General features: G+C 35.8%; 1 protein-coding gene and 1 pseudogene across 4 annotated transcripts in view; one reads left to right on the forward strand and one right to left on the reverse strand.

Annotated features, from left to right (window-relative positions):
- ASH1L (ASH1 like histone lysine methyltransferase) overlaps positions 1–24,162 on the reverse strand; it is a 249,432-nt gene that overhangs the window by 203,416 nt on the left and 21,854 nt on the right. The gene's annotated exons all lie outside the window — the stretch shown is intronic.
- On the forward strand, positions 8,805–16,195 carry LOC140523090 (NADH dehydrogenase [ubiquinone] 1 beta subcomplex subunit 8, mitochondrial pseudogene; annotated as a pseudogene).

Genomic DNA, 24,162 nt, shown 5'->3' on the forward strand with positions numbered 1-24,162 from the left:
CTGTTGCAAGGTCTGTCAATTTCATCTTTGTATTATCTCTGTTATACATTTCCTCTCTGATACTACCACTACTCTAGTGTGGGTCCTGAACATCTAATACTGATCACTGCAATAGCCTGCTAGTGGATCTGCCTGCCTCAAGTCTCACCCTACTCTAACCCATTCTCTATTCAGCCACTAAAATGACTGCTGTCCTAAAATGCAGGAGCATTCATGAAACCTCACACTGACTCAATACTCTAAGTGGCTTCCTATTGCCTCCACAAGTACAAAATGCTCTATTTGTCATTCAAAGCCATTTATAATGTAGCCCATTCCTACCCCTTCAGTCTTCTTATAGCTCAGTCCTCAAAAGGTAGTCTTCAATCCAGTGATTTCTGCGCAGTTTTTGGATGTATTAATTCAAACTCTAATTTCTCACTGGGTTTTTTTAATTAAAAGAAAAAAGGGGGGAGGAAGTGGGATTAAGAGAGAGGATAATTCTAAGGAAGGAACTGTTAGCAAAACCTGGAGAGACCTGTATTAACAGACGCTTAGTGAAATTAGCACAATCATGAGAACAATTTATATAATAACATAGTAAAGAGAATCAGTTTCTAAAGATATCTGAACTCTACTCCTCCAGAGGATATATATTTCAATGGACTTTTTTTTTTTTTGCATCACTATTGCTACCCTCACCCCCCACCATTAATACCTTTGTAACAAATAAGCAAATAAAGATGTCAGCTTGAGTCTCTCCCAATCATCAAAGCAACTTTTAAAACTTTCTCTTTTTCCTCATGCCTCCTAGAACACCTGTTTATGTAATCAATAAATAAATGTTTAGTGCCTACTATGTACTAAGGCATTGTCCTAAACACTAGGAATACAAAAAATAGACCCTCACAGGTGAGGACATGGCCTCATATAAAATCAGTCATTCATCATGAGCTTGATTTCTCTTTTTTCTACACCACACATCCAACTGACATTATCCCTCATTACTTCTTCCTTTACTATAGCCTTTGATGAAGAGATGGCTCTTCTAATCCTGCCCAAGTCAACTATTCTATATGTGCCCTTGATCCCATTCCTATTCACCTTCAACAGAATGCCTCATGAAAACCTCACCAGTTTTTTCTAATCTTCAATCTCTTCTATCCAAAGGCTCCTTTCCAAATACCTACACAAGTCTATCCCATTCTGAAAAAAAAAAAAAACCCTTACTAGATCTTAACATCTCCTCAAATTATCATCTTATGTCTCTTGTCCCATTCACAGCAAAATTCCTAGAAAAAAATCAAACTCCAAGAAAATCACTTCTGGCATAAATTTTCTCACCTTTCACTTCTCAGACCTCTGCCATCTGCTTCTGATATCACCACTCAATTAAAACTATTCTCTCACTACCAATTATATTTAATTGCTAAACATAATGGCCTTTTTCTCATTTCTTACCCTTCTTGCCCTGCCCTGCATTTGACACTGTTAATCAGTCTTTTCTTTGATACTCTCTCTTCTCTCTAGGTTCTTAGGACACCATTCTCTCTTAGTTCTCCTTTGCTGAATCTTCATCTATATCTTATTTTTTCTCTTTATAAAGCTCTCATCTGGTAATCTCATCAACTGCCAAAGTTTCAGTTATCATCTCTATATAGATGACTCCAAGAACAAAAGTCCAGTCATTTCTTTCTCCATAGCTATATTTCATCCACATCATTACCTCTCAACTGGATATTTTAAATTTCATGTCCTGTACTGATCTCAAACTCAACACACCCAAAACAGAATTTGTTACCTTTTCCCCCAAATCTGCCCTTGTCAAACGTCCTCATTTCTATTATAGGTACCACTAACCTTTCAGTCACCTAGGTACACAACCTTAATGCTAACCTTACCACCTCGCTCTCACTCACCCCAATGTCCAATTAGATGCCAAATCTTGCCATTTCTATCCACAACATCTCTTGAATACATCTTCTCTCCACTCACATAGCTAAGCTGCACTCACATAGTTCAAGGCTTTAATCATCTATGGTCTGAGAATGTTGCAAGAGCTTTATAACTAATCTTCTTACTTTAAGTCTCTCCCCACTCCAAGTCAACCTCCCCATAACTATAAAGGTGATTTTCCTTAAGCACAGCTCTCACTGTCACAAGCCCTTACTCCAGCAGTTCTCCAACTTTTTGGTCTCAGGATCACTTTAAACTCTTAAAATTATTGAAGATGCAAAAGAGTTTTTGTCTATGTGGATCTCTACTAGTATTTACCATATTAGAAATGAAAAATGATCCTTTTTTTTTTTACTAATTTCTTTCAAAGTAACAGTAATAAAATCATTTTGTTTACAAAACTAATGTATTTTTATGAAAAACAATTTTCCAAAACAAAAAATAGTGAAAAAGTACCATTGTTTTACATATTCTTTGTTTTACATATTTTTCCAAAGGTCTTCAATGTTTAATAGAAGACAGCTGGACTTTTCTATCTGCTTCTGCATTCATTCTTTATGATAAATTGTTTTTGTTGAAGTATATGAAGAAAATTTGATCTCACACAGATATGTAATTGGAAAGGGGGAGAGTATATTCATAGTCCAATAAAGTCTTAGTAAGTACTATGATCATGAAAATAGTCTTAACTTTGTGGACCCCATGAAAAGATCTCAAGGACTGCTTGAGAACCTCAGCCCACACCATGAGAATCACTGCCCTATTTCCATAAGCTCCAGTAGCTCCCTATAACCTCTAGGATCAAACATAAAACTCTTCTGTCTGACATTTTAAGAGCTTTTCAAAACTAGGACCCTTTCTTACCTTTCCAGTCTTCTCACATATTACTATCACACAATCTATTATTCAGTCTATTTCCTGTTCTTCACACAAGACTTTCTATCCATCACTATGTCTCCTCTCTCATGTCAGGAATGCATTCCTGCCTCTTTCCTTCAAGACCTGGCTTTCCTGATTTACTGTTAGTGACTTACTCTCCTACTATAACCTTCTATCTTTGTATCTATCTTTCATCTACCTATATATTTATATTATCTCCCTTTAGAAATGTTACCTCCTTAAGAAAAGGGACTGTTTCACTTTTTTCCTTCTATCCCTACTGCTTAGCTCAGCAGATGCTTAATAAATGCTTTCTGATTAATTTGACAGCCCTAGGCTGAACCACACCCACCACAGAAGAAGCACCCCCTCAAGTGGTAAATTCAACACTCAATACAAATGCAACTCTGATTAGGTACCCAGTAGTAAATTTTGTTCTGACATCACTTAGACTTATCTAAGAAGCTTCCTGGTGCAAATTTACCAGAAGCAGCTGGCATTACTACATGAAATATGGACAATCTTCATTTAAATCTTTGCACCTGATAAATAAACATGTCATAAAATGACCAGTCATTAGAAGATTTTGCAAATTATGTCAGCCCTAAGTATCATAGTCCTATTACACTTCAGAAGTTTTTGTCAATAAACAAAAAATTTATTTGATATATGAAAACAGAAATAAGATTCAAAGTGTTTTACCACAACCCCTGGAACAGCAGCTCCAAAATCTTAATTTGTTTTTCTCCCATTAATCCGTTCCTTTGTCTCCAAAAAGTATAACATAAATTATATTAATCCTATACTAAAGTTTTAAACAACAGACAACTTATTTGAAAAGAATTATATAATTTATTCTAAGGTAAAGTATTATGATTTATGAAATAAAGAACCAAGACAACACAATCAAATGTCCCCCAGGAAACTAGGTCCCATTTAAAAAGCATTTTATCTTGCTTTTAGGTAAAACCAACATACACAATAACTCTATATTAGCAAGCTTATATATAAACCATAACATATATACGATATATCTAAACAGCAAAGAATCTATGATGTGTTCTCAAAATCAATACTAACAAAAATACTAGAGTATTTTAAAATACTAGAGTAACCAAATGGTTCTGTTTTGCCATCATTTGTGTGGTATCACTAATTACACTCTTCAACAATAAAATGAAATAAATTATCACATAAAAGACTCCTCCTCATCTGTTATCAAATGCAGCAGAGAATATAAAAAAACTTTCCAGAAATATTTTCCAGGAGCCAAGATGGTGGAGTAAGCTGCAAATCACTGTAACTCATATTTACTTCCAAACAACCATATTATAGCACCCCAAAATAAATCCTGGAACAATAAAACCAACAAAAAGATAGGGTAAAACAATCTTTTAGCCCAAGAAAGTTTGAAGACCAGCAAGAAAAGTCTGTCTCACTGAGGTAAAAGAGGAACACAAGTCTAGGACAGGAAGCATTTCAGCAAGTCACACCATAGCAACTGAATCCCAGTGCAGTGGAGCAACCAAACTCCAACATCAAGACCCCCATGACTGCCATGTACTTTAACACAGTTCTGGGCAAACAGTGCCAGACCACCAAGTGTTTCAGTGTAGCCCCAGGGAAACACAGAAACAACCAACAGGCCTCAGCACACACCAGACACAAGCATTAGGACCCCAGCTCAGCACCATGTAAGCAGCCAGACCCCTAAAGCCTCCAGCAGTGCTAGCCACCCCCAGCACCATCCACTCAGCACAACACCAGACATTAGGGTCCCCTAAGGGCCCTCATCAATGCAGCACCAGCCAGGGCCTGCAGCCCCTGGCACAAGAAGTCTATGAAAGCACCCCTTTCACCCCAGGAGCAGAGCTCAAATTTAAAAGAAAGGAAGAAGGTGAAAAAAAGATGAGCAAAAAATAATAAAAAGGAATCTGATCACAGAAAGTTATTATTGTGACAGGGAAGATCAAGATACAAACTCAGAAGAAGACATCAGAGTCAAAACAACTCTGTGCAAAACCCCAAAGGAAAATAGGAAGTGGTCTCAAGCCCAGAAGGAACTCATGGAAGATCTCAAAAAGGAGCTTAAATAAGAGAGGCAGGAGAAAAACTGGGAATAAAAGTAATGCAAGAATATTTTTTAAAATTCATCAGCTTGGAAAAAGAAGAAACTGCTTAAAAAGTAGAATTGGCCAAGTGGAAAAGGAGATACAAAAGTCCACTAAAGAAACCAACTCCTTAAAAAGTACAATGAGTAGGCTCCGCTAGGGCTGAGCCTGTGCTGCTTCATTTCCTCTGCTCATTCACTTGCTCTGCATTTCCCCAGTCCAATGTAACAGATCCTTCTCATTCACTTTTCAGGCTGTCCTGGATTAGAAATCTGCCACACTCTGTCTCCTAGAGAATTCTGCCACTATAAAATTTGTTCAGATTCACTTTCTAGAGGAATTTGAGAAAAAGTGCAGATGCAGGTCTTCATAGAGCTTGGAGTATTTGTACCTGATTGAGTCCACCACAACCAATACTTCTCTCTGCCAAAAGGAGTCTCAAATCCTTAAAGTGACACTGCCTTTGGATGATTATCTTTCCATATTTATCTTCATATGCTTCTACTAGAAGAAACGACTTGATACCACCTGCATTCACTAGTAAAATGTCTAATTACACCTCTGGGCATCCTGAATGGGGGAGGAGCCAAGATGGGAGAGTAGAAGCAGAAACTTACTAGAGCTCTCTCCCTAAACCCCTCAAAAAACCTATAGAAAATGACTAAACAAATTCTAGAGCAGCAGAAGACAGAAAATGACAGAATGAGGCAGATTTCCAGCCCAAGACAATCCAGAGAGTCAATGGGTCTGTCACACCCGGCTGGGAGCATATCATGATCAAAAAAAAAAAAAGAGCCCAGACATCATCTTTCAAGAAATTACCAAGGAAAATTGCCCTGATATTCTATAACCAGAGAGAAAGATGGAAATGGAAAGAATCCATTGATCACCTCCTGAAAGAGATCCAAAAAGGAAAACTCCTAGGAATTTTGTAGCCAAATTACAGAGCTTCCAGCTTTAGGATGTGGGAAACAAAAAGAAGGAATTCTGTTTCCACAGGGTTAAAACTCCTCCCAGCTTTAAGTGATAGCAGTTAATCAGAGCTGTGACCTAGTACCCATCAGGTAAAAGGTCAGAAACTTGTGTGCAGACCTAACAAGATGTTTAAGGGAAAGTCTGTCAGAGAGAAGAACGTGAAGTCATGGTCAGAAGGCCTCACCTGAATAATAGACGGTATGGTGGGAAGTTCAAACTTAGAAGAGTATAAAAGGGCTTGCATTGGTCTGAACAAATTATAATCTTCCTGTAGCCTTCCTTGGGAACTACCTGCTCATTCAGGGGGAATGAACATAAAAATTAATGAAAGCTTTCTGATTTCACAGAGTATTTCACAAGTATTGTTCTTTGTTTTAAGATGAGCACTTCTGTCATAGTAAGGAATGTGCCCTCTTCTTGCAAGGACCATAGTAATAAGAGTCTTCTTTCACTCTCAACTTCAGTTTCATTAGCAGGGCTGAGTGTGAGCCTTACTCTAGATGGGGAGGAGGGTCAGGAGAGGTCCTAAATATGACAAGGAGAAAATATTGCCAAGCAGCCAGAAAGAAACAATTCAAGTACTGTGGAAACACAATCAGGATAACACAGGATTTAGTAGCTTCTACACTAAGGTATCAGGGGGCTTGGAATATGATACTCCAGAGGTCAAAGGAGATAGGATTAAAATCAAGAATCACCCACCCAGAAAAACTGAGTATCATACTTCAGGCAGGGGGAAAAAATGGAACTTCAATGAAATAAGGGACTTTGAAGCATTCTTATTGAAAAGACAAGAGCAGAACAGAAAATCTGACTTTCAAATACAAGAATTAAGAAAAGCATGAAAAGGTAAACAAGAAAAACCATAAGGGACTTATTAAAGTTGAACTATTTACAGTTCTACATGGAAATATGATATTTGTAACTCATGAGACCTTCCTCAGTATTACGTTAATTGGAGGAAATATATATATGTGTGTGTGTATGTATATACACATAACACACACATATGTACATGTATGGAGAGAGACAGAGGACACAGAGTGAGCTGAATATGAAAGGATGATATCTAAAAAAGAAAATTAAGTGCTGAGAGGAATGTACTAGGAGAAACAGAAAGGGAGAGGTAAGAGGATGTAGTAAATCATCTTACATAAAAGAGGCAAGAAAGAGCTTTCACAATGGAGGGGAAGAAGTGGAAGATAAGAGGGAACAAGTGAGCCTTCCTTTCATCGTATTTGGCTTCAGGAGGTAATAATATACATACTCAATTGGATATGGAAGTTTATCTTCTACTACAGGAAAGCGGGGGGGGGGGGGGGGCGTAATAAGAGAGGGGAGATAATAAAAGGGACAGCAGATTGGGGGAAGGGGTAATTGCAAGCAAACACTTTGGTAGAGGGACAGATGAAAGGAGAGAATAGAATAAATGGAGGGTGAGACAGGATAGAGGGAAATTTAGTCTTTCACAACATGACTGTTATGGAAGTGTTTTGCATGACTACACATGTATAACCTATATCAAATTGCTTGCCTTCTCAAAATGAAGATGGATGAGGAGGGGGGAAGGGAGAAAATGAGGAACTCAAAGCTTTAAAAATGAATATTAAAAAATTGTTTTTACATGCAACAAGGAAATAAGATATACAGGCAATGGGGTATAGAAATCTATTTTGTCCTACAGGAAAAGAGAAGAGAAGGGGATGGGGGGGGGGCGGTAATAGAAGGGAGGGTATATTGGAGGCAAGGGTAATCAGCATACATGCTGTCCTGGGGTGGGGAAACGGGGAGATGGGGAGAAAATCTGAAATTCAAAATTTTGTGGAAGTAAATGCTGAAAACTGAAAATAAATTTTAAAAAATAAAAATAAAAACTGTTTTTACATGTAACTGGGGGAAAAGAAAAAATAAAACTTTAAAAATAAAAAAAGTACAAAAGGTCAAATAGAAAAGGAAATACAAAAGCTGAGGAAAGCAACTCCTTAAAAGTTAGAATTAAGTAAGTATGACTCTGAGACATCTAGAATCAATCAAAGAAATTCAAAAGAACTTTAAAAAATAGAAGAAAATATAAAATACCTCATTGGAAAAAAAGACCTGGAATATAGATTCGGAAGAGAATCACTGGACTACGTGAAAGCCATAATCAAAACGAGGACAGGGACAGCATATTTCAAGAAATTATCATGGAAAACTGCCCTGTTATCCTGGAACCGGAGGGTAAAATAGGTACTGAAAGAATCCACTCATCACCTCAGGAAACAGATTGCAAAATAAAAACTCCAAGGAACATTATAGCCAAATTATAGAACTATAACGTTAATGAAACAATACGGCAAGTGGCCAGAAAGAAAAATTCAAATATCAGGAAGTCACAATCAGGATTACACAGGACTTAACAGGTACAACATTAAAGGATCAGAGGTCATGGAACATGATATTCTGCAAGGCAAAGGAGCTAGGACTACAACCAACAATCACCTACCTGGTAAAATTAAACATAATACTTCAAGGAGAAAAAAAGGTCATTCAATGAAATAGAAGGATTTAAACCTTTCATAAGGAAAAGTACAGAACTGAACAAAAAAATCTAATCTCCAATATCAAGACCCAAGAGAAGCCTAAAAAGGCAAAGAAAAGATAAGAGATTCAATGGAGCTGAACTGTTTCCACCCCTACATGGGAAGATGACACTTGTAATTCTTAAAAATTATAACACTAATAGTACAGCTAGAAGGAATATACATAGACAGAAGATATAGGTATATGGTGAATTTGAGGGAATGACAAAAAAATTAAGGGATGAGAAAGAGAAGTACATGGGGCACAAGAAAGGGAGAGGTAGACTGGGATAAATTATTTCACATGTAGAGGCATGAAAAACCTATTATAGTGAAGGGAAAGATGGAAGAGTGGGTAAGTGGGAGAGAATGGCTCAAAGAGGAAATAATATACATAATCAACTGAATATAGAAATCTGTCTTACCCTATAGGGAAGTAGGAGTCGAGGAGATTAAGTAAGAGGGGGAAGGAAACACTGACAGAAGAGAGGGCAGATCAGGGAAGGCAGGAGACAGAAGCAAAACACTGTCAAGAAGGGAAAGGGTGAAAGGAGAAAAAGGACAAACAGGAGGAAAATAGGATGGAGGGAAATACAGTTAGTAATCATAACTGTGAATGTGATGAACTGTCTCGTACAATGGAGGCAGACAGCTGAGTGAATCAAAAACCAGAATCCTATAATATGTTGTTTACAAGAAACACACCTGAAAAAAAGAGCAAAGGAGCAGAATCTATCATGCTTTGGCTGAAGTAAAAAAAGTAGGGGTAGCAATCCTGATCTCAGACAACAACAAAAACAGACCTTATTAAAAGAGAGGCTGAAGGACACTACATCTTGCTAAAAGGTACTGCAGACAACGAAGTAATATCAATGCTAAACATATATGCACCAAGTGGTATAGCATCCAAATTCTTTTTTTTTTAATTATTTTTTAATGTTTAACAATCACTGCCATACAATTGAGATTTTATCCCCCCCACACCTGCCCCCCAATACCCCCCTCCCTCCCCACAACTGTATACAATACTGTATGGGTTCTACATATACTTTCCTACTGAGAATATTTTCACTATAGTCATGCTATGTAGTCAGACTAAAATAAATGAAAGAAATCATATAACAAATCAAAACACGATACACAAAAACATACACATACACAAACATGATCTGCTACATTTTGCAAATGACTTCCATATTTCTTTCTCTGAGTGTGGAAGGCATTTTGCCTTGAGAACCACCATTGGGATTTTGTTTTTTTAAGAAGTTCTTGCGTTATTACGAAATTCCAAGTCTACCAGAAAAAACTCTCGCACACTGTGGTCGTTGCTGTACACAAAGTTCTCCTGGTTCTGCTCCTTTCACTCAGCATCAGGTCATATAAGTCCTTCCAGGCCTCTCTGAAGTCTTCTTGTTCCTCATTTCTTATGGCACAATAGTACTCCATTACATTCATATACCATAATTTATTCAGCCATTCCCCAATTGATGGACATCCCCTTGACTTCCAGTTTTTGGCAACTACAAAGAGTGCTGCTATAAATATTTTTGTACATGTGGGACCCTTTCCCATTTTTATGATCTCTTGGGGATACAGTCCTAGTAGCGATATTGCTGGGTCAAAGGGTATGCACATTTTTGTAGCCCTTGGGGCATAGTTCCAAATTGCTCTCCAGAATGGTTGGATGCGCTCGCAGCTCCACCAACAATGAATTAGTGCATCCAAATTCTTAAATGAGAAGTTAACTGAGTTACAGGTTCATGACCAAGCAAGAGACAGAGATCATTATGAAATACAAGTTAGACAATTTTAATTATATTAAATTTAAAAGCTTTTGCACAAACAAAATCAATGCAACCAAGATTAGAAGGAAAGCAGAACACTGGGAAGCAATCTTTACAGCAAGGGTCTCTGATAAATGCCTCATTTCTAAAATATATAGAGAACTGAATCAAATTTATAAGAATACAAGTCATTACTCAACTGATAAAATGGCCAAATGGTAAGAACAGGCAATTTTTAGATGAAGGCAAAGCTATCCATTGTCATATGAAGAAGTACTCTAAATCACTTTTGATTAGAGAAATTCAAATTAAAACAACTGTGAGGTACCACCTCGTACCTATTAGATTGACTAATAGGACAAAAAAGGAAAATGATAAATGTTGGAAAGAATGTGGGAAAATTGGGACACTAATGCACTACTAATGGAGTTGTGAACTGATCCGATCATTCTGGGAGAACAATTTGGAATTATGCCCAAAGGGCAACCAAACTGTGTGCTTTGACCTAGCAATACCGTTGTTAAATCCATATCCCAAAGGGATCATAAAAAATGAAAAAGGCCCTACATGTGCAAAAATACTTATAGCAGCTCATTTTGTGATGGCAAAATACTGAAAATTGAGGGGATGATCAATTGGGGAATGGCTAAATCAGCTGTGGTATGGTAAACGAGCAGATTTCAGAAAAATCTGGAAAAACTTGTACAAACTACTGGAAAGTAAAATGAGCAGAACCAAGAAAAATTGTACACAATATCAGCAACATTGTATGATGATTAACTACGAATAACTCAAACCTTCTCAGCAACACAATGATCCAAGACAAGTACAAAGGATTCACAAAGCAAAATGCTATCCATATCCAATAAAGAACTGATGAACTTTGAATGAAGAACTAAGTATACTTTATTCAATTACTTTATTCTTTTTAGTGTTTTTTTCCCTTTTGATCTGTTTCTTCTTTCACAACTGTGGCTAATATGGAAATATAGTTTACATGATAGCACATGTATAACCTATATCAAATTGCCTACCATTTTAGGAAAAGGGAAGGGAAAGCAGGGAGGGAGAAATATTTGGAACTCAAAATCTTATAAAAATGAATGCTAAAAATAACAAAATAAAAAATAAGTAAAATAAAAATAAAAATTGTCTTGACATGCAATTGGAAAAAAAATAAAATACTATTTAAAAAAAAAACCTCCCAACCAGGGGCATTTCCTTTCTATCACATAAGCTGGTAAGTAACATTAAGTTTTCATTAAGAACTATTTGCAAGAAAAATAAATTCTGTTAATAGTCTAACATGACAAACTCACTGCTTAGAAAAGCACCCAGGTTAAGTGTTACCTGTCTCAGTACTCTGAACAAACTACACAAATACTTTTAGTTCCATACAATATATATTTACAAATCAAGTCTGCTGATTTCATTAATTTGTGAAAAGAATCAAAGACTTTCAAGGTGATTGAAATCAAGCAATTATAATATACATTAAGCAGGACTACAATTAATCTTCTTTAACTCCTACCTCCACCACAACATGATATTTACAAGTCCCTCAAACAAACAAACAAAAAGGCAAAGATCTGAATATAGAGGCCCATATAATTATATTAACACCTCCTTGTGGAAGGAGGTTCATTATCGATTCTATTTTCCAAAGCAATCTCACAAAACAAGAGCTCTGAAAAATTACTTTGATCCTTGTTATTCAAGTCAAACTAAGTTCTAAACCAGTCAGAACTAGAAAGTTTCTTAACTGGTCCTATCAAGTAACAAGTCCCTTGATCCTCCATCTAGTAAAGTACTTACTCTGGGGCAATTCCATCTTCCTATTTTTAATCATTAGCTGTCTCTTACTTCTCTGCAGAGGAGGAGAGATATCTTCTTTTATCAAGTATCCTCTCTGCATTCTAGCCCTGTGTATCTTTTCTCACTTCTGCCCCATCCTCTTCTTTCTATCCATAAAATCTCTCTGGAATTTATTTTCCTCATCTGTCAAAAGAAAGGAATTGGCTAGCTGACTTCTACAGTCTCTTCTAGTGCTAAAAAAAAACTAAGATGATCCTTAGAATCTAGAGACTGTTACTACACCTACCTTCAAATCTCTATCCTTGTCTCCTTAGTACAAAGTGTTCTGCCCACTGTTTAATAAATGTCTGAATTGGTTTCCACTCTCACTGATGTATTTCTCAATATTCTTCTCCTAATCAAAAGTTTGGATTCCATTCACACTCAACTCTCTGAAGCAATTCAACCTTTTCACATACATTCTTCTGTTCTTCCATTATGACCATCACATCAAGAAGTTGAAAGGTTCCTTTCTTGGGAGCTCCAGCAGAAATACTACCAACTATTACAGTACGTATGTATATGTGTGTGTGTGTAAATATATATATATACATACGTATATATTTCTGCCAAACAGCATCACATATGACAAAGATTGATATTAATTTGGAGGTGTTCAAAATCACTATGTAAGACTCTAAAATCAGTATCTGGAAGAAGCAAAGGCTTTCTCAAGGAAGGCTCAATCTCAGATTGACACAGACAATACAGATAATATAGATAAAAATATCGAAGAGATAAAACTGAACTTGCATTTTATATAGGGCTTTCTTTAAACAATACTGTAAAGCAGGTAGTATAAGTATTATCCATATTTACATAAGAAAATTGTGACTCATAAATGTGAAACAACTTGCCCTTAATGTCAGAGGGAACCTGAACTGAGGTTTCCTAATCTAAAATCAATGAGTATTTATTAAGCACCTACTCTGCACCAGGCACTATGAAGGGCAAAAAACAGTCCCTACTCTCAAAGAGCTCAAATTATAATGGGAAAAAAACAACATATAAACAACTGTTTACAAAAAAAAAAAAGATATATACAAATTGGAAGGAAAGTAATCCCAGAGGGAAGTCATTAGCATTAAAAGAATTCAGGAAAAGCCTCTTGCTGAAAGTGAGATTTTTTTCTAGTTGGGAAGTCAGGACGCAGAGAAGGGAGAGCATTCCAGGCATGAAGGACAGAGAAAGCATACAGCATGGGGAGAAGGAATGTCTTATGGGAAGAACATACCACTGAATCAAAAAGTACAAGGAGGGGACAGGGAATAAAGTAAAGAAGACTGGATTGATAGAAAGGGCCATGTTATAAAGGGCTTTAAAAGCCAAAAAGAGAATTTTATATTTGACCCTGGAAGTAATAAAGAGTCACTGGAGTCGGGAGGGAGAAAAAAGGGGATGGACATGGTCAGACAAGGCATGGTCACATCAAATACCAAGATAAGAAAGAAATTAACAAAATTTAAAAGATCACATTGTAAACAAATTAGAAGAACAAAGAAGTAATCACCTTTCAGATCTATGGACAGAAGGAGAATGCATAACCAAACAAGTGATGCAGGGGACCAGAAGTTAAAATAGCCAATTTTGATTATATAACATTTTTAAATGTTTACCCAAACAATCCAATCCAGCTACGGTTAGAAGGGAAATATTAAACTTGGAAAAAAATCTTTGCAACAAGTTTCTCTGATTAAGGCCTCATTTGTAAGATATGAAAGAACTTAAGTAATTCCTCAATTGATAAATGGTAAAAAGAAACGAACAGGGAGCTCTCAAAGGAAGAAATTGAAAATAATAACAATTGTGTAAAGATACTGAATCATGGCAAAATGCCATTCACATCCAGAAAAGGAACTATGAAATGGGAACATAGAATGAAGCAGACTATTTTCTCTTGTGTTATGTTTTGGTTTGGTTTTTCTCATGGTTTCTCCCATTCTTTTTAATTCTTCTATGCAACATGACAAATGTGGAAATGTGTTTAATAAGAATGTATTATTACATATCATAAGAACCCATATAAGACTGCATGCCGCCTCAGAGAGGGAGGGGGGAGGGAAGGGACAGAAATTTAAGACTTATGGAAGTGATTGTTGAAATAAAATAAAATTTATTTTAAAAAAAGATATTTAATCATTAATAATTAAAGAAATTTACACACCTATCTATAAGAGTTGTAAAGAGGCCAAAAGAGAAAAATGGCAAATGTGGTAGGGGTTGTGGAAAAAAAAAAAAAACAACACACTGATGTACTGCTGATAGAACTGTGAATCCTTAGAGCCATTCTAGAAAGCAATTTACAACTAAATACAAAAAGTTACTAAACTGTGGACTACTAGGTCCTAACACGACTACATCTGTGACCAAAAAAGATTAAGAAGAAAAAGAATCCATATATACCAAAATATTTATAGCAGCTACGTTTATGGTGGCAGAGAACTAGAAATGAAAGGCAAGGCTGTTAGGAGAATGGCTTAACAAATTATGGCCTATGAATGAAATAGAATGCTACTTCACTGTAAGAAATGACTAAGGAGAGTTTTTCTTTTTTTTTTTTTAAATTTTATTTTAGTATTATTATTATTTTTTAATGTTTTACAAGCACTGCCATAAAGTTAAGATTTTATCCCCCCCACACCTGCCTCTCACTACCCCCCTCCCTCCTCACAACAGCATACAATTCTGTATAGGTTCTACATATACTTTCCTATTGAGTACATTTTCACTATAGTCATGCTATGTAGTTGAACTAAAATAAATGGAAGAAATCATATAACAAATCAAAACATGATACACAAAAACACACACACACACACACACACACACAAACATGATCTGCTACATTCTGTGAATGACTTCCATATTTCTTTCTGAGTGTGGAAGGTGTTTTGCCTTAGAAAACCACCACTGGGATTTTTTTTTTTAATAGGTTCTTGCGTTATTACAAAATTCCAAGTCTACCAGAAAAAACTCTCACACGCTGTGGTCGTTGCTGTGCACAAAGTTCTCCTGGTTCTGCTCCTTTCACTCAGCATCAGATCATGTAAGTGTAAGGAGAGTTTTTCAAAGAAACCTTGAAAGACTTGAAAGAAATGATACGGAGGGAAAAGAGAAGAACCAGGAGATAAATTTATATTATAATATGAACAATATCAAAATAATAACAAGAGCAAGAGAGGATAGGAATATAGCTCAAATGGGTCACTGATATCCTCAAAATATCAGGAGAAAGGGAAGAAGGCCTCCAACACACTGGCTATATACTTCTTGTGTTGTGAGGACTTCAATAAGAATCTCTGGCATTAATAATAGGTTACAAACTACTGCTGGAAGGAATATACAAAGTGATGATATCACAAATACATTTGAGTATTTGAGAAAGAGATATGATATCTATCTACAAATATTTTAAGAATGAAGCCTAGGCATCTTGAAGAAGGTTAAGGTGGTAGCCTCCATTGCTGTGTCCCGGGGAATCCAATGGGTGGGGACAGTGGCCTGGCGGGTGACCCCTCTGGGTGCCTGGGCAGCCTCGGGCCTCGGCAAGGACATGCTCTCAGGACTGTACCCACACACACTGGAGGAGCACCCCACTGCCAAGAAGTACAACATGCACGTGGAGGACCATGAGCCTTACCCGGACGAAGGCTTCGGATATGGTGACTATCTTAAGCTTCCAGAATGCTCTCAGCATGAACGAGATCCATGATATGACTGGGACCATTCAGAACTAAGGCTGAATTGGGGAGAACCAATGCACTTTGACTTTGATATGTACACTCACAATCATGTGGATACGTCCCCCACACCTGTTTCCTAGAACACTATGTGCAAGCAATTCTTTGGCTTCTTCGGCTTCATGATATTCACCTTCTGGTTAGGAGAGGTGTACCCCTCCTATTGGCCTGTGGCTCCGAAGCAATATCCTTACAACAACTTGTACCTGGAGAAAGGAGGTGATCCCAACGTAGAGCCAATGATACACTATGAAATCTGAAGGACCTAGCCTGCAGGGCTACGGACTTTCGCCTGTGCAAGCCTACTCGATCAGGAAGATTTAACCTTAATGAAATACCTAATGAAACTCAAAAAAAAAAAAAAGAAAAGAAAAGAATGAAGCCTAGATGTTTATGCAAAGGGTATTACAAAAGTATATAAACAAGCGCCACTTTATATAATCAATGGGTTTTTAAAAACCAGAATGGTTACTCTAGACATGGACAAAAATACAATTCCGCACCATCAAATTCATAGTTGACATAAGGTCAATTATACTCTAAATCTAAGCTAAAAGCACACTCTAGAATTAGAGGCAACTAAAGGGGGCACTAGATAAAGTACTGAATTTGAAAATCAGGAAAATCTTAGTTCAAATCCACTCAGACATTACTAGCTACATGATAAGTCACTTCACCTCTGCCTGAAATAAAACCTACAACAATGTAAATGGAAAGAATAACAACAAATGGATCAAAATTGAATGCTATAAAATTAAAATGACCAAGCTTGGCTGAAAAGAACAGACAGGAAAAGGTACTCTCCCCTTCTATGTGAATGTGAGGGCTTATGGGTTTCGAATAATACACAATTACGCTGCACTTTTTTTTTAACATACTGGTGATTTTGCTGTGGAAGAGAAAGGGAAAAGATACACTGGGACACAGAGGTGATAAACAAAATAAAAATTATTATTATTAGTTAATTTTTTTTAAAATGTGAAAAAATATAAAAAATAAAATAAAATGGGGGCAAGACCCTAAAATGAATACTAGTGAACAAAACTGAAATTAAGTGCCATAAATATTACCATGCAATTTTTCCAAAACAATTAAAAAAGCAAAACAGGTAAAAATAGTACTTGTCAGAAGGAATTACATTTAAGCAGGAAAACAAAGTTACACAATGAATTTCTTGTACATAATAGTGATTCAAAATTTCATGTACAATTCTTTTTCTGTTCTATTGTGTACACAGAAGTGCTCATTTTAGTTGATGTTCAGGTCAGAAAAAAACTGTTTAAAAATTGTTTAAAAGATTACTTTTGTTGCAAAGCAATATCTTACATGGTGTACTATACATAGCACTTGTACTGCACAATGGTGTACTGTACAGTGCTTTACAATTTAAAAGGTGTTTTCATTTCCTTATCGCATTTGAACTTTAAAAGAACCCTGTAACCCTGTGAGGTAAAGTAAGGCAAGTACTATTTTAAAAATGAACAGACTCATTAGGATTTAGTAGCTTGACCAAGAACTTGACAAGAAATGGGAAAGCCAAGACATATAGACACACTCACACCCACATAATGGCAGTCTTCTGATTCTATGCCCAGGATTTTTTTCACTCTATAACATACCACCTCTGAAATTTTTGAGATCTTCATCTACTGAAAACTAATGTGATCTTCTAACTCTTAAAGTTTTATGGAAAGATTCTTTAGGGGACAAAATTTTATGTATTCAAGTACTAATAAACAGAAATGGCAAGTAATAAGAGTCTAAATAAAGCCTTGTGGCTTTGCACTATTAATACTAATAGAAAAAAATAGCTGGTTAGGGTGTTAGTCCAATAAACTCTGACACAGACTGTTCCACTGAATCATTGAAAATATACCAAAGATAGATTTCAAAATGATGACAAAGATGGCCATGATGATACTGAAAGAAAAATATGACTCTACATGTTATGAAGCTGTATGTAGTAAACTGGGCTTTTATTCAATTTGATGCAGACTCTAGCTAACCATTCGTAATACTTAAAACATCCATCTCCAACAAACTATATTCATTTGCCTTACATTTAATTATTGCTCCAAAATATTTATCTTTAAATGTTAAGATAGTACAGTGAAAAAGCAGTTTTTTTATATTTACAAAGTTACAAAATATATATATCTATAACATATATTTATATATTTGTAAAATATAACAGCTCTAAGCATTAAACTCTAATGAACAAAAGTTTATTGCTTAGTACTAACTTATTACTGCTGGCAAACCTAACAAATTTTTTAATAATATTATTTAACAACTGTATTTTGGGTGCACTGATAGTACAGTTCACATGTAAGGAAAACTGAATAATTTTCTTTGAAAAAAAACTACCAAAATAAATGACTGAACTGATGAGAACCATAGATCTGTAAAGATTCAGAACATTAAGAAGACCTTCCCCATTAGTGAAAGTTTTTAAATACTGGCACAAAATGAAATTTTTCACTAAAAAGATTTTAAAACAAAATATGCTATATATGCATAATTTGATATAGCTTTAGCTCAGACCCTAGACCAACTAGACAAAAGTCAAGTAAATGACCTCAAGAGAAATAAAGAAAGAAAATGGAAAGGAAGGAAGCTGAGTTGTAACAAATCTCAAACTATACTGCAAAACACTAATCATAAATACAACTTTGGGACTTGCTAAAAAAACAAAAAGATCAACAGAACATATTTAGTACACAACATATGGAACCAAAAAACATTGTAGAATTATCAAATAATGTTTGATAAACCCAAAGATCTCAACCACTAGGCTAAGAACACATTCTTTCATAAAAACTGCTGAGAAAAACTCAGCAGTCTGATAAATTAGCTGTAGATCAACATCTTGCACTATATACCAAGATAAGAAACAGACATGACCTGGCTAGAAAAGGTCTCTTCATAAAGAAATTACCTTTCAGATCCATGGATAGAAAAAGAGCTCATAACCAAACAAGCAATGCATAGGATCATATAAAATAAAATGGACAAATCAGATTACATAAAGGGTGTCATATCCAAAAATGCATAAAGAACTAAGCTAAATTTGTATGAACAAGAACTATTGCTCAATATGTAAATAGTCAAAGGATATGAACTGGCAATTTTCAAAGTAAAAAGTCCAAGCTATCAACAAATAAAAGAAACTCTGGTCCAAATCACAAATAATTAGAGAAATGCAAATTAACTCTGAGGTTAACTTTACATTCATCCGACTAGCAAAGACAACCAAAAAAAAGAAAATTACAATTATTGGAAGGACTGGAGGAAAACAGGCACCCACATTAATGCATAGCTATTAGATTGCTATAGCCATTCTGGAAAGCAATTTGAAACCACAACCATAAAGCAACTAATTTAAACATACCCTGTTTGACTCAGTACCATCATTGGGTTGCTGTTGTTTAGTCATTTCAGGCATGTCTGATTCTTCATGACACCTTTTGGCAAAGATAATTTCCTTCTTCAGCTCATTTTACAGATGTAAAACAGGGTTAAGTGACTTGCCCAGGGTCACAGAGCTAATAAGTGTCTGAGGCCACATTTGAAACTCAGGAAGGTAAGTCTTTCTAACTTCAGGCCTGACACTCTATCCACTGCACCACATGGCTGCTCTACCACTACCAAGAATATATGCCCCAAAGAGATTAAGGAAAGTGGAAAAAGATGCATATATACAAAAATAGTTATAACAGCTTTTTCGTAGTGACAAAGAACTAGCAACTAATGGAGAGCCGTTCTGTTGGGGAAAAGCTAAACACTAACGGTATATGAATGATACAGTATACTATTAAAATATAACATAAAAATGACAAAAGAAACAATTTCAGAAAAAAATGGGAAGACTTGTATGAACTGATGCAGAGTAAAATGAGCAAGGACAGGGCTCCTAAAAAGAAAAAAAGACAAGAGGGTCACTGAAGCATTTTTTTAAAAAGCAAAGTAAAATACAGAAGTAAGGTCAGAAGAAATCAATGACAGGCAATTTTTAAAGTTACATGCTGAATTTACAATACAATTTAAAAGAAAGGCAAGTTAAACATAACAGCTTCAGTTTCAGGTATAATTTCTGTCCTACTATGTATACAGAAATGTATGTTTTACTTGGTGTTTTTAAAGTTCAGATTTTTTTATTTAAAAGAAGAAAATTAAATGACCTTTGGCAGTCCCATCCAACGAAATTATTCAATAATTGTGACTTTGTTACTTTACTAAGACCCTCTGATATGCACTAAACTGCATACTCTTTGACCCAGAGGCAGGCATTAAGAGGAACATTCCCCCAAGGAGTTGAGACAAAAAGGACTCATAAGAACAAAAATATTTATAGCAGCTCTTTTTGTAGTAGCAAAAAACTGGAAACCAAGAAAGCACCCACATATTTGGGCAATAATAAGTAAGTTACATTATCTCAACTTAGCTGTTAAAGTGATCTGAAAAAGTACAGGTCTGGCCATGTCATTCCCCCCTCCCTATTCAATAAACCCTAGAGGTTCCCTATCACCTCCAGGATCAAATATATAATACTCTGTTTAGAGTTCAAAGCCCTTCATACTACATTACTACCACATTTATATCAAGGTAAGTTCCAAAGCATTCCATACTTAGATTTGATCTTTTAAGAAAAGAAAGCTAAAAGTTCTGTCAATTCACAGTATTTTAAAAGAAAAAGTATAAGATTTTGAGGCTAAGTGGCAGAATATGCAATGAATAAAAAAACAAAAACTTGTAGTCACTACATCAGTAAGCTTTGTTTGACTAAAAATTAGTTTCTGAATGTTCTAGATTACCCAGTAATAGTAATCTCTTGTTTTTCTGTCTTCTCAGCAATTAACACAGTGACTGACACACAACAGGTAGTTAATAAATGTTTGCTGACGGACTTTAGGTACCTAAACCAAACCAAAACCATTAAGATAACATCTTCTGCTAGAATAAACAATTGCACTGCACTTCATATGAGTTCTAAGTCATTCGCAAACTTCAGGAGGCAATACATGTGGCAGACTATATAAGGAAGCTATATACTTTGGAGTATAAACCCCAAATCCTATTAAGCACTGTAGTTACCCTTTCAATTTTGCATGCAATTATTAATGGTTCTTAATTTGACTCAAAATAAAGGAATCTGGGACCTTTGGTCTCTTGAGGAGTCCTTCTATTCCTCCATAAAATATTAAAAGAAAAAAAAGAAAAAAGATTTAAACACTGGAACAGTGAGCTATGTAGGGAATATTTCAATTTAAGTTATCTGGGATTACATTTCACCTGTACGGCTAACAGTCCAAAACTGCCAACCTCTTGGGCACAATGTTCAAAGCAATAGATAGGCTCTCTATTCTTCTGATGAAAGAAAAGCAAAAGAACATATAATTTTAAAAAAAAAGTAAACAATCTCAAGTTACAATTATCCTGTCATTTTATTTTTCACTTGTGTTTCTCTTTTCATTTCTTTAGGTGTGGATCGTTCTTTTAAACCAGAGATTACATTCTGGTCCATCACCAGAGGTTATCTTAAGCAGCAGATCTTCTAATATGTGAAATTTAGATTATGGATTAAGTTTGGGAACATCAAGCTTCCTTATATTTTTAAATGTTGATTTTTCACATAACAAAATTTTGTTCTTAAAAGAAAAAAATGTTTTCCTGCCCTTTTCCCCTTTTCAGAGATCTATTATTTCCTAATAGTCCTTCTCAATAAAGCTATTCATTGTAACACAAAAGTATAGTTAGTTAAGTAAAATAAAACAATACAATTCTTAGGTCAAAGTATGCATATATTACCACCCCTAAAAACCACTTCTCTACTGAGAGGAGTTATGTTTTACCATTATTCCTCTAAAGTCATAATGTAGCACTGCATTATTCAGTGTTCTGATGCCTCTCAGTGTTGTTTTTTGTACATTATTTTGGCAACTGTTTAACTTATACTATTGATTCTGCTTCCTCTGCTCTTCATTAGTTCTTTTACATTCCTAATTGCAAGGTATTAGATGTGTCAACTCAATTAAAAATTTAAAGCTTAAATGGAAAGTGAACGGAATGATAATGCTTATTTTCAGGCTCACAAAAATGATTTATTAAGTAAAACTGTTTATGGCTGAATAAGCAACAGATGACAGCTTAGCCTCACTCAATAGGTAACTTTTCTGAACAAAAGATGTCATTCAAGGGAGAAGAGCCAAGATGGTAAGAGTAGAAGGATGTAGAAGTTCCCCACCATGGCCCAAAAAATACTTGTAAAAAATGACTCTAAACAAATTCTAGAGCAGCAGAAGCCATAAAATGACAGAGTGAAAGAGATTTCCAGCCCAAGGCAGCCGGGAAGGCCAACAGGAAAGGTCTATCAAACCAGAGCTCGCAGTGGCATTGACCACATGGCAGGAACAGGACTGGAGCAGGCCTCAGGGCGCAGGGAATCCCTGACAGCACCTGCAGTTCCCAGATCCCTCAATCCACAAACGCCAAAGACAGTTTCAAAGGTCAGTGTGAAAACACTTTCACCTGCCTGACAAGGGAACTCAGTCTGCAAGAAAATCATGAAAAGTGAGTCAACAGCTTGCTAAAGGAGACCCAAAAAATGCTGAAGAAAATAACACCTTTAAAAATAGACTAACCCAAACAGCAAAAGAAGTCCAAAAAGCCAATGAGGAGAAGAATGCTTTAAAAAGTAGGATTAGCCAAATGGAAAAGGAGGTTCAAATGCTCACTGAAGAAAATAGTTCTTTAAAAATGTGAATGGAGCAAATGGAAGCTAATGACTTTACAAGAAACCAAGAAATTACAAAATAAAACCAAAAGAATAAAAAATAGAAAATAATGTGAAATATATCATTGAAAAAACAACTGACCTGGAAAACAGATCCAGGAGAGACAATTTAAAAATTATGGGATGACCTGAAAGCCATGATCAAAAAAGGAGCCTAGACATCATCTTTCATGAAATTATCAAGGAAAACTGCCCTGCTATTCTAGAACCAGAGGGTAAAATAAATGTTGGAAGAATAAATCGATGTCCTCCTGAAAGAGATCCGAAAAAAAACTCCTAGGAATATTGTAGCCAAATTCCAGAGCTCCCAGGTAAAGGAGAAAATATTGCAAGCAGCTAGAAAGAAACAATTTGAGTATTGTGGAAATACAAAAAGGATAACACAAGACCTAGCAGCTTCTACATTTAAGGGACATAATATAATATTCCAGAAGCCAAAGGAACTAGGATTAAAACCAAGAATCACCTACCCAGCAAAACTGAGTATAATATTTCAGGGAAAAAATGGCCATTCAATGAAATAGAGGATTTTCAAGCATTCTTGATGAAAAGACCAGAGTTGAATAGAAAATCTGACTTTCAAACACAAGAATCAAGAGAAGCATGAAGAGGTAAACAGGAAAGAGAAATCCTAAGGGACTTACTAAAGTTAAACTGTTTACATCCCTACATGGAAAGATAACATTTGTAACTCTTGAAACTTTCCTCAGTATCTGGGTAGTTGGAGGATTTATACACACATACACATACACACACACATACACACACACAGAGCACAAGGTGAGTTGAATAAGAAGGGATCATATCTAAAAAAAATAAAATTAAGGAGAGAGGAATATATTGGGAGGAGAATGGGAGAAATGGAATGGAGTAAATTATCTCTCATAAAGGAGGCAAGAAAAAGCTTTTTCAATGGAGGGGAAAAGGGGGGAGCAAAAAGGGAAGCTTACTCTCATCACATTTGGTTTAAGGAGGGAATAACATGCACACTCAATTTGATATGAAAATCTCTTTTACACTACAGGGAAGTAGTGGAGAAGGGGATAAGTAGGGTAGCAGGGATGACAGAAGGGAGGGTAAATGGGAGGAGAGAGTAATTAAAAGTAAACACTTTTGGGGATGGACAAGGTCAAAAGAGAGAACAGAATAAATAGGGGGCAGGATAGGATGGAGGGAAATATAGTTAAGTCTTACACAACATGACTATTATGGAAGACTTTTGCATAACTACACATATATAGCCTATATTGAATTGCTTGCCTTCTCAGTGGGGATGGGTGGGGAGGGAGGAAGGGAGAGAAGTTGGAACTCAAAAGTTTTAGGAATGAATGTTGAGAATTGTTTTTGCATGCAATTGGGAAATAAGAAATACAGGTAATGGGGTATAGAAAGCTATCTTGTCCTACAAGAAAAGAGAGAAAACGGGATAAGAAAAGGGAACGGGAGTGATAGAAGGGAGGTTAGATTGGGGGAAAGAGTAATGAGAATGCACAGCATTTTGGGGTGGAGGGAGGGGAGAAATGGAGAGAA

Source organism: Notamacropus eugenii, chromosome 2 (genome assembly GCF_028372415.1).
Source record: "Notamacropus eugenii isolate mMacEug1 chromosome 2, mMacEug1.pri_v2, whole genome shotgun sequence".
Classification (NCBI taxonomy): Eukaryota; Metazoa; Chordata; class Mammalia; order Diprotodontia; family Macropodidae; genus Notamacropus; species Notamacropus eugenii.